At 41.7% G+C, this 14,683-nt stretch overlaps 2 long non-coding RNA genes across 2 annotated transcripts; both read right to left on the bottom strand.

Annotated features, from left to right (window-relative positions):
- Positions 1–213: 213 nt before the first annotated feature.
- LOC149983066 (uncharacterized) lies at positions 214–3,447 on the bottom strand. Its single transcript, XR_016496843.1, has 4 exons — positions 3,316–3,447; positions 2,914–3,116; positions 2,540–2,611; positions 214–635 (listed from the first exon to the last, which is right to left on the bottom strand). It is a non-coding gene; the product is annotated as an uncharacterized LOC149983066 (long non-coding RNA).
- A 2,458-nt stretch (positions 3,448–5,905) lies between these two features.
- Positions 5,906–8,970, bottom strand: LOC149983065 (uncharacterized). The gene is made up of 5 exons (XR_016496842.1): positions 7,536–8,970; positions 6,825–7,330; positions 6,545–6,627; positions 6,253–6,357; positions 5,906–6,065 (listed from the first exon to the last, which is right to left on the bottom strand). It is a non-coding gene; the product is annotated as an uncharacterized LOC149983065 (long non-coding RNA).
- Between the last annotated feature and the right edge of the window lie 5,713 nt (positions 8,971–14,683).

Raw genomic sequence — 14,683 nt, 5'->3', positions numbered from 1 at the left:
CGCAAGCAACCGTAACTAACGGGGAAGGACATTCCTAAATTTGTCCTAAAGAAACTAACTGTTTGGACAAATGAGTGCACATATCGAGTCTCCACTGAGAAATCGCACACTGCACGCAGGCTAAATCAATGTCTCAAGCACTATCAGGTAAGTGTCTAATTACAATGTTTTATTACTAAGCAGAAGGACAATCGTCTAATCAGTCACACTTAATTATTTTATGGCTTTAATGGACATATGAACACAGCAAGATCAAAATAACCTACATAAATGTTAAACAATTGCTAAATAAAATATTTTATAAAAACCATTAAAGAAAATCTGGAATATTAAAATGGCCAAAATATGACACAAAATAAGGAAAAAGGCAAAGAAAGCCTCATATACTGTAACCTAATAGCAGACTGGAGTGGAGGGCAACAACATGGACACTCCTAGAACAACATTTTACATAGTGAACATTCAGTTCTACTGGTCACTCTGTGCGTCTTTGTGTCCAGCAGTCTGCAGTCCTTTAGGGAAGTCTTCTCTCCAGAACTGGGCTCTCTTCTTCTCTGAGACACTGCCCAGCCCGAGGTTGGCCTGGATGTGTAGTGAGTGTCGGCCAAGCAAACACACTCTCTCCATTAGGGTTACTACAGGAACAGAGAGACAACCCATTGGCATCATATGAGCTGGTGCACTTATGAAGACTTCATTTTACATAGTGTATTCAGACCACTTCACTTTTTCCACATTGTTACATTACATCCTTATTCAGAATAGATTTAAGACACCAAATCCTCAATCTACACACAATACCCCATAATGACAAAGCAAAAACAGATGTTTTCATTTTTGCAAATGTATTACAAATACATAAATACCTTATTTTCATAAGTATTCACACCCTTGCTATGAGACTCGAAATTTAGCTCAGGTGCATCCTTGAAATGTTTCTACAACTTGGAGTCCACCTGTGGTAAATTCAATTGATTGGACATGATTTGGAAAGGCACACACCTGTCTATATAAAAAAGGTCCCACAGTTGACAGTGCATGTCAGAGCAAAAACCAAACCATGAGGTTGAAGGAATTGTCTGTAGAGCTCTGAGATGGGATTGTGTCAAGGTACAGATCGAGGGAAGGGTACCAAAACAATTCTGCAGCATTCAAGGTTTCCAAGAACACAGTGGCCTCCATTCTTAAATGGAAGAAGTTTGGAACCACCAAGACTCTAGAGCTGGATGCCCGGCCAAACTGAGCAATCAGGGGAGAAGGACCTTGGTCAGGGAGGTGACCAAGAACCCGATGGTCACTCTGACAGAGCCCCTCTGTGGATATGGGAAAACCTTCCAGAAGGGCAACCATCTCTGCAGCACCACCAATTAGGCCTTTAATGGTAGTGGCCAGACAGAAGCCACTCCTCAGTAAAAAGGCACATGACAGCCCGCTTAGAGTTTGCCAAAATGCACCTAATTTTTTTTTTTTTTTTTGTCTGAATCTTTTATAGTCTGATGAAACCAAGATGGAACTATTTGACCTGAATGCCAAACATCATGTCTGGAGGAAACCTGGCACCGTCCCTACGGCGAAGCATCGTGATGGCAGCATCATGCTGTGGGGATGTTCTTCAGCGGCAGGGACTGGGAGACAAGTCAGGATCGAGGGACAGACAAATAAGAGCAAAGTATGGAGAGATCCTTGATTAATACCTGCTCCAGAGCGCTCAGGACCTCAGACTGGGGTGAAGGTTCACCATGCAACAGGACAACGACCCTAAGCACACAGCTAAGACAATGCAGGAGTGGCTTCGGGACAAGTCTCTGAATGTCCTTGAGTAGCCCAGCAAGAGTCTGGACTTGAACCTGATCGAACATCTCTGGAGAAACCTGAAAATAGCTTTGCAGCAACACTCCCCATCCAACCTGAAAGCTTGAGAGGAGCAGAGAAGAATGGGAGAAACTCCCCAAATACAGGTGTGCCAATCTTGCATCGTCATACCCAAGAAGACTCAAGACTGTAATCGCTGCTAAACGTGCTTCAACAAAAGTACTGAGTAAAGGGTCTGAATACTTACGTAAATGTAATAGTCCCTTTTATACAATTGCAAAAACATTTAAACCTGTTTTGCTTTGTCACTATGGGGTAGTGTGTGTAGATTGATGTGGGGGGAAAACGATTTAAATCAATTTTATAATAAGGTTGTAACAATGTGAAAATAGTCAAGGTGTCTGAAAACTTTCCAAACTACTATGACCCAATGCAATTGGTGGTTGAGCTACCATAAATGTAGAGTAACCGCTAAGTCGATATGAAAAGCATACTTGGTACACAGTAGCATTTGATTTTTTTTGCATACAGTAGGGAGTCTTAAACTGTCCTTTGTCTAATATGAACTCTTCTGTAACTTATTTAGAAATCTATTTACTCAGAAAACTCAGAACTTCTGGCGGTATGAAAACTTGATTACATGACAGAAATCTGGTTCTTGTTACATGTATGTGTTGGAAGCTTCTCCAACTAAATACACAGAGCGAGAGAACAAGGCATTTCTCACCCTGTTCTGGCAAAGTTGTCCAGTATTTCATCATGGTCCTACTAAACTGTCGTTCCTCCTCTGTCGTGTTATCTATGAGTGGAAAACTTTTTTAAGTTCTGTTTCCAAGAAAAGCTGCAGAATAAGGCTCAGCAGAATAAGCTTGTCCAAATATAATCTTCCTCAGTCTTTTGTCACGTCACAGTATTAACATCAGACTTACTAACAAGTTACTGTGAACTCATGTTATTGTTATGAACAGTTCCCCCCAGAATTTGATGTAGAAACAAGGTTTTCAAATATATTTAGCCTACAATTTCTCCAGTATATATATATACACACATATATATATATATATATATATATATATATATATATAAAAAATGTTTAACTACCCATCACTGTCATCTGTCCACCAGTGGTCTGCTTTCACAAAGCCTCCACCAGTGGTCTGCTTTCACAAAGCCTCCACCAGTGGTCTGCTTTCACAAAGCCTCCACCAGTGGTCTGCTTTCACAAAGCCTCCACCAGTGGTCTGCTGATGTGACCATGGAGGGGCGCTGCTGGAACTCATAGTAGTACATCAAGCAACCTGAATCTTGCATAGACAGATAAGTGTGTAATGTATCTGTGAATATCAACAGACCATGTCTGTCAACTAAAAAAAGTCTCAATCATTTAGATATACTATCTTAAAATGATTTATTAATAATTATCAAATAATGTCTTCCAGGAGGTTTCTAAAGAGAAGAAAAAATATGGCATCTGATTGGTATAGTTCCCAGTGTATGCCTCACCTCTACACCCCCTGGGACCACAATCAGTAGATCTCCCATAAGCTCCAAGAAGGCATCTCTGATCCCCACGGGGTCCTTCATGTCACCAAAGTACTCCTCTACGATGATCCCCAGGGCAGAGTGTGGCAGATGCTACCAGGGAGATACAGGGTTTAAAATACAGCTCATGGACCAGACTGCTAGATGTTTCATTATAAAGCTGCCACCAGGGTTGGGGAGAAACTGATTACAAAAAAAAAGTACTGTATTAAGTGTCACTAGTGGATTTTTATATACCATGTATGTATACATAAACATTGTATATACAGTACCAGTCAAAAGTTTGGACACCTACTCAGTCAAGGGTTTCTTTATTTTTACTATTTTCTACATTGTAGAATATTAGTGGACATCAAAACTATGAAATAACATATGGAATCATGTAGTAACCAAAAAAAGTGCCAAAACAAAATATGAGATTCTTCAAAGTAGCCACCCTTTGCCTTGACAGCTTTGCACACTCAGCATTTTCTCAACCAGCTTCATAAGGAATGCTTTTTCAACAGTTTTGAAGGAGTTCCCACATATGCTGAGCACTTGTTACCTGCTTTTCCTTCACTCTGTGGTCCAACTCATCCCAAACCATCTCAATTGGGTTTAGGTTGGGTGATTGTAGAGGCCAGGTCATCTGCTGCAGCCCTCCATCACACTCCATCTTGGTCAAATAGCCCTTACACAGCCTGGATGTGTGTTTGGGGTCATTGTCCTATTGAAAAACAAAATGATAGTGGGACTACGCACAAACCAGATGGGATGGTGTATTGCTGCAGAATGCTGTGGTAGCCATGCTGGTTAAGTGTACCTTGAATTCAAAATAAATCACAGACAATGTCACCACCAATGCACCCTCACACCTCCATGCGTCATGGTGGGAACCACACACGTGGAGATCATCCTTTCACCTACTCTGCATCTCACAAAGACACACCGGTTGGAACTAAAAATCTCCAATTTGGACTCAGACCAAAGGACAGATTTCCACCAATCTAATGTCCATTACTTGTGTTTTTTGGCCCAAGCAAGTCTCTTCTTCTTGGTGTCCTTTAGTAATGGTTTCTTTGCAGCAATTCGACCATGAAAGCCTGATTCACACAGTCTCCTCTGAACAGTTGATGTTGAGATGTGTCCGTTACTTGAACTCTGAAGCATTGATTTGGGATGCAATTCCTGGGGCTGGTAACTCTAATGAACTCCGCAGCAGAGGTGTCTTCCTTTCCTGTGGTGATCCTCACGAGAGCCAGTTTCATAATGACACAATGTTTTTTGCAACTGCACTTGAAGAAATGTCCAAAGTTCTTAATTTCCAGGATTAACTGACCTTCATGTCTTAAAGTAATAATGGACTGTTTCTCGTTGCTTATTTGAGCCGTTCTTGACATATGTCAATTTGACTGTTAATAAAAATGCATTCCAGGGGACTACCTCATGAAGCTGGTTGAGAGAATGCCAAGAGTGGGCAAAGCTGTTATCAAGGCAAAGGGTGGCTATTTGAAGAATCTCAAATATAACATATTTTGATTTGTTTAACACTTTTTTGGTTACTACATGATTCCATATGTGTTATTTCATAGTTTTGATGTCTTCACTATTATTTATCAATGCAGAAAATATTCAAAATAAAGAAAAACCCTTGAATGAGTAGGTGTCCAAACTTTTGACTGGTACTGTATATTTCCCAGAGTGTACAGACTTGTTTTGTAGATCCTTTAGAATACTCAATTTGTCCATGTCAAGCAGCTGCAAAACCTGTTTGTCTTTTTCGACAAATCCCAATCTTTGGCCTGCCTATTATCAGACAAACGTCATTTATATTTTGCATAAAGCCTACCCACCGTTCTATATTAACCAATCAAGTAACAGTCTTGTGTGACAAAATGAGGAACTCTAGGATCTCCTCTTAAATCAACAGGTTGATAATATTCTGTTATCATCCCAGTGTGTATTTTCCTGCGTGCATCATGGTATTAAAAAAGTGGAAGTGAAGTTCCGATTGTTCTGTCACCAGCAAATATATTGTAATCAGATTACAGATACTTTTTAAAAGCTAAATTATTCCTTCGTGGATTACTTTTAAATTCAGAAAGGATGCTTTTGAAAGAAAATACATTGACACCTTTCTGATGTCATTCAAAATCAGCATTTAAAAAAGACGCAAGTTTAAGTTAGTTCCACCTGAGCAAGTCTGACCACAAGTCAGAGACCACCATGATGACACACCAAATGCATTTGATGGATCCTTTACTTCGTCTTCTAGTGCCTCTTAAGGAGAAAGTCATCAAACAGCAACTGAAAGTAATCTGATTACGTCACTGAGTTTGGGCAATCCAAAAGTTACATTACTGATTACAGTTTTGGACAGGAAACTAGTAACTCTAAAAAATTACATTTAGAAAGTAACCTACCCAACCCTGGCTGCCACCAGAGTTCACTAACCAGTTTCTGAAGCATAAACGCCAGGATCATAATCATCATGTTTTCACAGGTCATTTCAAGATCCAAGCTAGGAAACAGGAAAAACTGGTCAAAAATAAAATGATAAAAGTACATTTACCTGTAAATTATATGACAGTTTTCATATCTTCATGCAGGGACATACATGTGGGAGCATCCAGCCATACTCATGATTGTTGATCCCTAGGATGCTGGGGAAACCCAAGAAGCTCTTGGTCTGCAGGACTTCCTCCGGGTTGGTGAGGATGACTGTCCCATCCCTGTGCACAGACACAGGGATGGGACAGTGGAGAGAGGATGGGCCCCAGAATGGAAGTCACAAACAGCCATGTTGTTGCATTCAACAGCGCTATACAGTACAAGTTAGCTAAAGCAGAAACAGCCTGGCATTCAGATACATTCACCCCACATACTGTAGGGTGAGTGTGAGGCTCAGAACAAACCTACCAGTGCAGGTGTAGCCACCTCTCTGTCCAGTGGCCTGAGGGCACTGAGGCAGGTCATGAGCTCTGCAGAGTCATCACTGAGACAGCCTGCTCTCTGTGCCACCAGCTGGAAGAAGGAGAGATTGAAACCAGAGCATTTGAATGACTAATTACAACACGTTACATTGTACCAGAATAATAATGACAGTCTAAAACCTTGTGGTTTTATCCAGTTCTGATATTGTATATGAAACAATGTCTGGGATCCTTGAGACTTGCTGTTATGATCAGCACACAGTGAAACAGCAGATCACCTGTGCAGCAGGTTTGGGGTCATCCTGGATGAACATAGAGACAAGGGGTTCTCCACTCTGACTGATGGCCTTGTGGAACAGTCCTGATGACAGACAGAACCATGGATCAGTGCCCAAAGTAAGCCTACATACAGACAGCCAGTGCATCTTTCTGTATCAGCAAATATCTGTTTTCCTAGATGCACAGTATACACACGCAAAAAAAGACAGCAACACCACCAGCAGACATGTTTGTCTACTCTTAAGGTAGATATGAGTACATTCTCATGTCTCTCCTCACTGGTAGTTTCCTTGGGTCCCCAGGTTTGACTGGTGTGTAGATATTCAGGTAAAGGGAGTCCTCTGAGGTGGTTAGGACAGGGAACCGACCTCCGTACAGGTCCCCCATCTGTCTAGTGTGGTTCATGTTCTGCAGACACCTATGTGTTAGGAGGACAAGAAAGGTGACATTTTCTTACACTATCAATACAAACATGAATGGCAAAATGTTAATCAAAATACGCATGATTCAGAGTTCCCCATTAAACAGTATAGGCTGTTTGTCTCCCTGCCTGTCTCTCTGAGACATTACTGCTTAGGCTCATACAGAGGGGGGGTGAGCCTTGGTGTCTCTCAGTCCCTGCCACACCCGGGGAGACTGGGGGGCCTGGAACTTCAGCGGCCCGACAAGGGGGCTCAGGGGATCCCCAGGTAGGCAGCCACCTTCCTCTGGCTCTCTCTCACTCTGACCAGTCTGCCCTCCAGCTGACCATATCTAGTATGAAGCTGGATGAGGCTCTCTGTCCCCTGGAAAAGATTGACATATTATAGAAAAGGGAATGTAGTAGTCTGTCAAATGATGCATTAATTGGGAAAGGAGCGATTTACAGCCATACCAAATTGTTTAATACAATCTCATATATATATATATATATATATATCTTTTTGTTTACAGCTAATCAAAGCATTTCATAGTTGTTAAATGTGAATTAAACAGAACATACATTCTTACCTGTGACTGTATGGAAACTCACAAACAGGCTCAGACTTATCCATGCGAGTAGGACTCTTCTGCCCTAACCCATCATAGTGGTGCCAGAGAGATTATTCATTCACATCTGTAGAATATCAAACCACATGAAGATCTATTTCAGCAGTTGCTGATTTACATAATCTCTATACATTAATGCACAATACATCCATATCCAGTGAGTAACCAAATATCAATACATTAGAGAGAAAAGTATGCCCTCCAGCTAAAGGAATATGAACCGTATGGAGCCCCAATTCAGTTAAATGCCTTCAGTAAATCTGTGGAAGACTGAGGATTGAGCTGCTCTTTATATCACAGGCTGGCATTGGAAACTCCAATGCAAGCTGTTATGAATTTTCTAAAAAGCCAGCCGAGTTGATTCAGTCATGATCGAATGTCAAAAAAAAGGGGGAGTCCTCTGAAAGAACATCCTGGTTCATTTTAATCTGCTATAGCTGCCTGGACATGCACTATGAAATTAGATGTCATGCTACCAACTCCCCTTATTTATCTTGGGTCTATATTTCTGCAGAGTTCGGAGTGTGCAGAACATCAATAATGACATGATATCAGGCAATCAAATATGAGTAAATTACCTTCAGCTTGGCTCAGGACAGGCCTAGACCTTGAGCTAACCTGGACAGAAATTACATTGAACTAACAGCAACATCATTGACAATACAGTAATCTAAAGTGCTGAAGTTACAGCAGGCAGCAATGTACATTTTAATAGTCCCTGGTGTCACATTAATTCCCTCTCCAACGCTCTAGGTCACCAGGCTGCTCATTACTACGCACACCTGTCACCATCGTTTCGCGCACCAGCGACTCATCAGACTCACCTGGACTTCATCACCTTCCTGATTATCTTCCCTATGTTCGGTCACTTCCTTTGGTTCTTTATTTTTATTATTTACGTTATTTTTTCCTGTTTCAGTGTTTCATGTCTGTACACTACTCGTGTTTCTTGTTTTGTTCTATGTTCATTTATTTATTCAATACACTTCCTGAACTTGCTTCCCGACTCCCAGCGTACTCATTACACCTGGTTTTAATGGTATGTGGAATAAGCAATGCATCAAATAAATTATGGGATTACAGTAAACTAGTTGAATGCAATCAACCCACAATGAAACAGTTTATAGGCTAGGCTATAATAGTATTATAATAGTCAACTTACATTTTCAACTATCATGCATTACAGTAAAAGCAGGACTAGAGGCAGCTACTTCAAATAATTTGCAAAATAAAATAAGTATCTTGGCTCACCAGTGAAAACTGCTCTCCAATTGATAACTCGGTGCAATATCAGGGATTGACATGATTAAAGTCTGCTGTTTAGAAATCCCATAACCTGACAATCTTTCAATACGAAGGAACCAGAAATATCAGTTTTAGTCTACTGGAATTCTGTGTTGTTTTCAGTAAAAAAAAAAAAAGAAAAGGCGCATGCCCAATGAGGCAACCGAGGAGGATCAATTGGACCGATTTTATGTAAATCCCTGACTGTTGCCTAGGGATAGTCACGTGTGTCCACTAGAGAGTTCCTGCACCCAGATGCCGTTACCATGGAGGTAGGATAGACTGAGGCAGTTGTGCTAAGTGCGGACAAAGGTATAAAGGACAGAGGCAGCCTCAGGCTAGCAGGCTCGTGTAAAATGGATGTCTATATTCCCTTTAAGTAAATCAAGATGCAATCCACAGCAGAAAAACACACCCACCACGAAACTTCTACCCCCAAGCCACGAGACTGCTAAATAGTTAACCAAATAGCTACCAGGACTATCTACATTGACCGTTTTTGAACGAACTCCTTTAACTCATCACAGCTCCTGCTGCTTCTGTTTATTATCTATCCTGTTACTTGTATGTACATATCTACCTCACTTACCTCGTAACCCTGCACATATTTTATGTATTCAATATTTTATCAGGGAATAATACTGGGACCAAGGTCTCTTTTACAGATGAGCCCGGAATTACATACATTACAGAAAATACACACATCAGAATATAAATACAAAATGCATGCAGAAAGAGCGTTGATTGAAGACCTTTGGCCTAGAGGCAGCAAAACATCACATTTAAGAACATTTTGAAGATTGTTTCACAGATAAGGTACAAAAAACCTCAAAGCTGATTTACCTAACTCATTAGAGACCAAAGGAATTCCCAGAGTTAGCCATCCTTGAGCTCGGGTGTGATAACTCATATGTATAAAGTTTAGTAATGATGTTACAATGGGACTTTTTTGTAAAAAGGCTTTATAAATGAAAACATATCAATGTGTCAACATATGTGACATCAAAGAGGGCCAACCAACTTTCTGGTAGAGAATGCAGAGTACTAAAATTGTCACCCGTAATAAAGCGCAGTGTGCTAGGATAAACTGCATCTAATGCTTTAATGAAGTGGCAGCTACGTTCTTATTGATGATGTGGCCATAGTCTAGGACTGATAGGAACTTTGACTGAATAACCTGCGTTCAACTATTAAGCGAGAGGCAGGACCAGGTTCCCACATACTTTTGGTCATGTAGTTTATTTTACTGGTTTGTGACTCACTGACACTGCCCCCGGTTAGAGAGGAATAAAGCAGCCCAAGAGTTAACACACAGGAACTTTAATCACACACAGGAGAAGATGAACATGGGTATGTACATGGGTATGGTTCTGTAAAGGTACAGAAACAGAGAGACAATGAATGTACACATGGAATGCAATGAACAGAGTAGGAATGAATGTATGCATATCAATTGGCCCACAACAGTGAATAAAAATAGAACAGAACTGCAATAGCACAATAGGTAAGGACTGTATCTAATAACCAGGTATTAAATAATTGCACGTTAATAACAACAGCACTTAATGTAAACAGATGACATAATACCCTACAATGTGGATATACAAATGGGCAACATAAATAGTAGCGGTGTGTGGGTAAAATATGTGGCTGTCCATGGTTCTGATTTCTGTGTGCGTGTGTGGATACGTCCATGCACTTTCATCCAAGGAGAGAAACATGTTGACTCACCCTACATGTAGAGAAACACCAAAGCCATCCTCCTCTCTTTCATGTTGATGAAACGGTCAGTACAAGCTTTTATTTGTTGTTGTCCTAGGCTACCTGCCTAAAATGCTTGTTCTGCACGTTAACACTAGAAGTTTATTACTTAAAATGGATCAATTGAAGGTGTGGGTTCACAGCTCCAATCCAGATGTTTTGGTCATTACTGAGACGTGGTTAAGGAAGAGTGTTTGAAAACTGACGTTAACCTTTCTGGTTATAACCTTTTTCGGCAAGACAGATCTTCCAAAGGTGGGGGAGTGGCAATCTTTACCAAGGATCACTTTCAGTGCTCGGTTTGTCTCCACCAAGTCTGTCCCCAAACAATTTGATTTGCTGGTTTTAAGCATTAAACTTTCAAATAGCTCTTTGTTGACTGTTGCTGGGTGCTATCATCCTCCATCAGCACCGGCCTGTACCCTACCTGCCCTAAGCTCTCTCCTGGCCACTTACACTAAGTCTGAATTTGTCCTGCTAGGTGACCTAAACTGGGACATGCTTTAACCACCTGACCAAGTCCTAAATCAATGGGACCCCCTAAATCTTTCTCAGATGATCACCAATCCCACAAGGTATGACTCCAAACGCCCAGAAAAGGCTACTCTCCTCAATGTTATCCTCACAAATAATCCTGATAGGTATCAGTCTGGTGTTTTCTGTAATGACCTTAGTGATCACTGTTTTACAGCCTGTGTTCGTAATGGTTGCTCAGTGAAATGACCTGTCCTGATTTGTCATAGACGCTTGCTAAACAATTTTAATGAGCAAGCTTTCCTTCATGAACTGGCCTCTGTAAAATGGTATAGAATGAGCTTGATCCTCTCTGTTGAAGATGCTTGGACCTTCTTTTCAGTGGTATTGTTAACAATCACGCCCCAATAAAGAACATTTGAATTAAAACAAGTTCAGTCCCTGGTTTGACCTTGATCTTGCAGAGTTACTCCACCTCAAGAATTGCATTTGGCGAAAGACTTGGCACACGAATCCTCAGGCTGACTGGCTCTTGTTCAGGCAAATGAGAAATAAGTGTGTTCAGGCTACCCGGAAGGCCAAAGTTAGTTACTTTAAGGAGCAGTTCCCTCTCTGAGGGTTTAACCCCAAGAAGTTCTGCGAAACGATTAAAGACCTTGAGAATAAACCCTCCTCCTCACAGCTGCCCATGTCCCTCAATGTTGATGATGTGGTTGTTACTGACACGAAGCACATGGCTGGGCTCTTTAATCACCACTTCATTAAGTCAGGATTCCTACTTGACTCAGGAATGCCCCCTTGCCCGTCCAACATTTCCTAATCTCCCATCCCTTCTAATGCAACTATCCCCAATGCCTCTCCCTCTTTTTCCCCTGCCCCGCTACAAAGTTTCTCCCTGCAGGCAGTCACTGAATCCGAGGTGCTAAAGGAGCTCCTTAAACTTGGTCCGAAAGAACCATCTGGGTCAGATAGTTTAGACCCTTTCTTCTTTAAGGTTGCTCCCCCTTTCATCGCCAAGCCTATCTCCAACCTTTTAACCTGTCTCTCCTTTCTGGGGAGGTCCCCATTGCTTGGAAGGCAGCCACGGTTTGTCCTTTATTTAAAGGGGGAGATCCAAACTGTTATAGGCCTATTTCTATTTATCAAAAGTGTTGGAAAAACTTGTCAATAATCAACTGACTGGCTTTCTTGATGTCTATAGTTTTCAATCTGGTTTCCGCTCAGGTTATGGACGTGTCACTGCAACCTTAAAGGTCCTTAATGATGTCACCATTGCCCTTGAATCTAAGCAATATTGTGCTGCTATTTTAGTTGACTTGGCCAAAGCTTTTAATACGGTAGACCATTCCATTCTTGTGAGCTGGCTAAGGAGTATTGGTGTCTCTGAGGGGTCTTTGGCCTGGTTTGTTAACTACCACTCTCAAAGAATGCAGTGTATAAAGTCAGAAAAACTGCTGTCTCAGCCACTGCCTGTCACCAAGGGAGTACCCCAAGGCTCGATCCTAGGCCCACGCTCTTCTCAATCTACATCAACAACATAGCTCAGGCAGTAGGAAGCTCTCTCATCCATTTGTATGCAGATGATGCAGTATTAGAGTCAGCTGGCCCCTCCCCAAATGTTGTGTTAAATGCTCTACAACAAAGCTTTCTCAGTGTAAAACAAGTTTTCTCTACCCTTAACCTTGTTCTGAACACCTCCAAAGCAAAGGTCATGTGGTTTGGTAAGAAGAATGCCCCTCTTCCCATAGGTGCTATTACTACCTCTGAGGGTTTAGAGCTTGAGGTTTAGTTTAGAGCCCTTATACAAGTACTTGGGAGTATGGCTAGAACGTACACTGCCCTTCTCTCAGCACATATCAAAGCTGCAGGCTAAAGTTAAATCTAGACTTGGTTTCCTCTATCATAATCATTCCTCTTTCACCCCAGCTGCCAAACTAACCCTGATTCAGATGACCATCCTACCCATGCTAGATTACGGAGACATATTTATAGAACGGCAAGTAAGGGTGGTCTCGAGCGGCTAGATGTTCTTTACCATTCAGCCATCATATTTGCCCCCAATGCTCCTTATAGGACACATCACTGCACTCTATACTCCTCTGTAAACTGGTCATCTCTGTATACCCGTCGCAAGACCCACTGGTTGATGCTTAAATATAAAACCCTTTCAGGCCTCACTCCCCCCATCTGAGATATCTATTACAGTCCTCATCCTCCACATACAACACCCGTTCTGCCAGTCACAGTCTGTTAAAAGTCCCCAAAGCACACACATCCCTGGATCGCTGCTCTTTTCAGTTCGTTGCAGCTAGCAACTGGAACGAGCTGCAACAAACACTCAAACTGGACAGTTTTATCTCAATTTCTTAATTCAAAGACTTAATCATGGACACTCTTACTGAGTTGTGGCTGCTTTGGGTGATGTATTGTTATCTCTGTGCCATGTTTTCTGCTACAATGTTGTGTAGCTACCATGTTGTTGTTATGTTGTGTTGCTGCCATGCTATGTTGTCTTAGGTCTCTCTTTATGTAGTGTTGTCTCGTTGTTATGTTGTGTTGCTAGCATGATGCGTTGTCATGTGTTGCTGCCTTGCTATGTTGTTGTCTCCGGTCTCTCTTTATGAAGTGTTGTCTTGTCTCTTGTTGTGATGTGTTTTGTCCTTTGTTTATATTGTATTTTTATTGTATTTTTAATCCCAGGCCCCCGTCCCACAGCAGGCCTTTAGCCTTTTGGTAGACCGTCATTGTAAGTAAGAATTTGTTCTTAACTGACTTGCCTAGTTAAATAAAGGTAAAAAAAAATATATATATAAATATCTGGCAACGGTGCCGGTTCCGAAGAGACAACCCCTTACATAATGCTAAGAAGACTGTATATTCTGTTCAACACGGGAAAAATGGGCCTCCTGCACACCATATCCAGCGATGTCCACGGTGCTGCAACCCCCGGCACTCAAAAGCAGAAGACAAATCCATGCGCTGGGTTGCGGCCCCACCTGATGCTGAGCAGCATCTTACAGGTGGAGGAGAGAGGACATAGGGTCCATGTTGCACCGTCGTCAGGCTGGGGGTTCCCATAGTCTCCAGAGAGAAGGTATAATCCAAATGGTAGTCGTCCATTGGACACCCCGGAACCATACTCCACTGGACCGCAGGTGGGCAGTGCGGAAAGTACCCTGTGTAGTCTCTGTGGGCCACCATATTGTAATGTTGTCAGCAAAAGTCACAAATCCGGCGAGGCAAAGGACCATGGAAGAGAGTGACCCAGCTCTACATATTTACTGGTTTGAAACTCACTGACACCGCCCCTGGTTAGAGGGGAATAAAGCAGGAATTTTAATCACACATAATAACTTTAATCACACACAGGAGAAGATGAACATGGGTATGTACATGGGTATGGTTCTGTAAAGGTACAGAAACAGAGAGACAATGAATGTACACATGGAATGCAATGAATGGAGCAGGATGAATGTATGCATATCAAATGAGGGACGAGAGTAAATAAAAATGGAACCGAACTGCAATAGCACAATTGGTAAGGACTGTATCTAATAACCAGGTATTATAACCAGTTATTATTATTATGT

This window comes from Oncorhynchus mykiss, chromosome 6 (assembly GCF_057628025.1).
Source record: "Oncorhynchus mykiss isolate SJ-2025 chromosome 6, ASM5762802v1, whole genome shotgun sequence".
NCBI lineage: Eukaryota > Metazoa > Chordata > Actinopteri > Salmoniformes > Salmonidae > Oncorhynchus > Oncorhynchus mykiss.
Note: the sequence above shows the minus strand (reverse complement) of the source record. Positions and strands in the feature narration are given on the sequence as shown.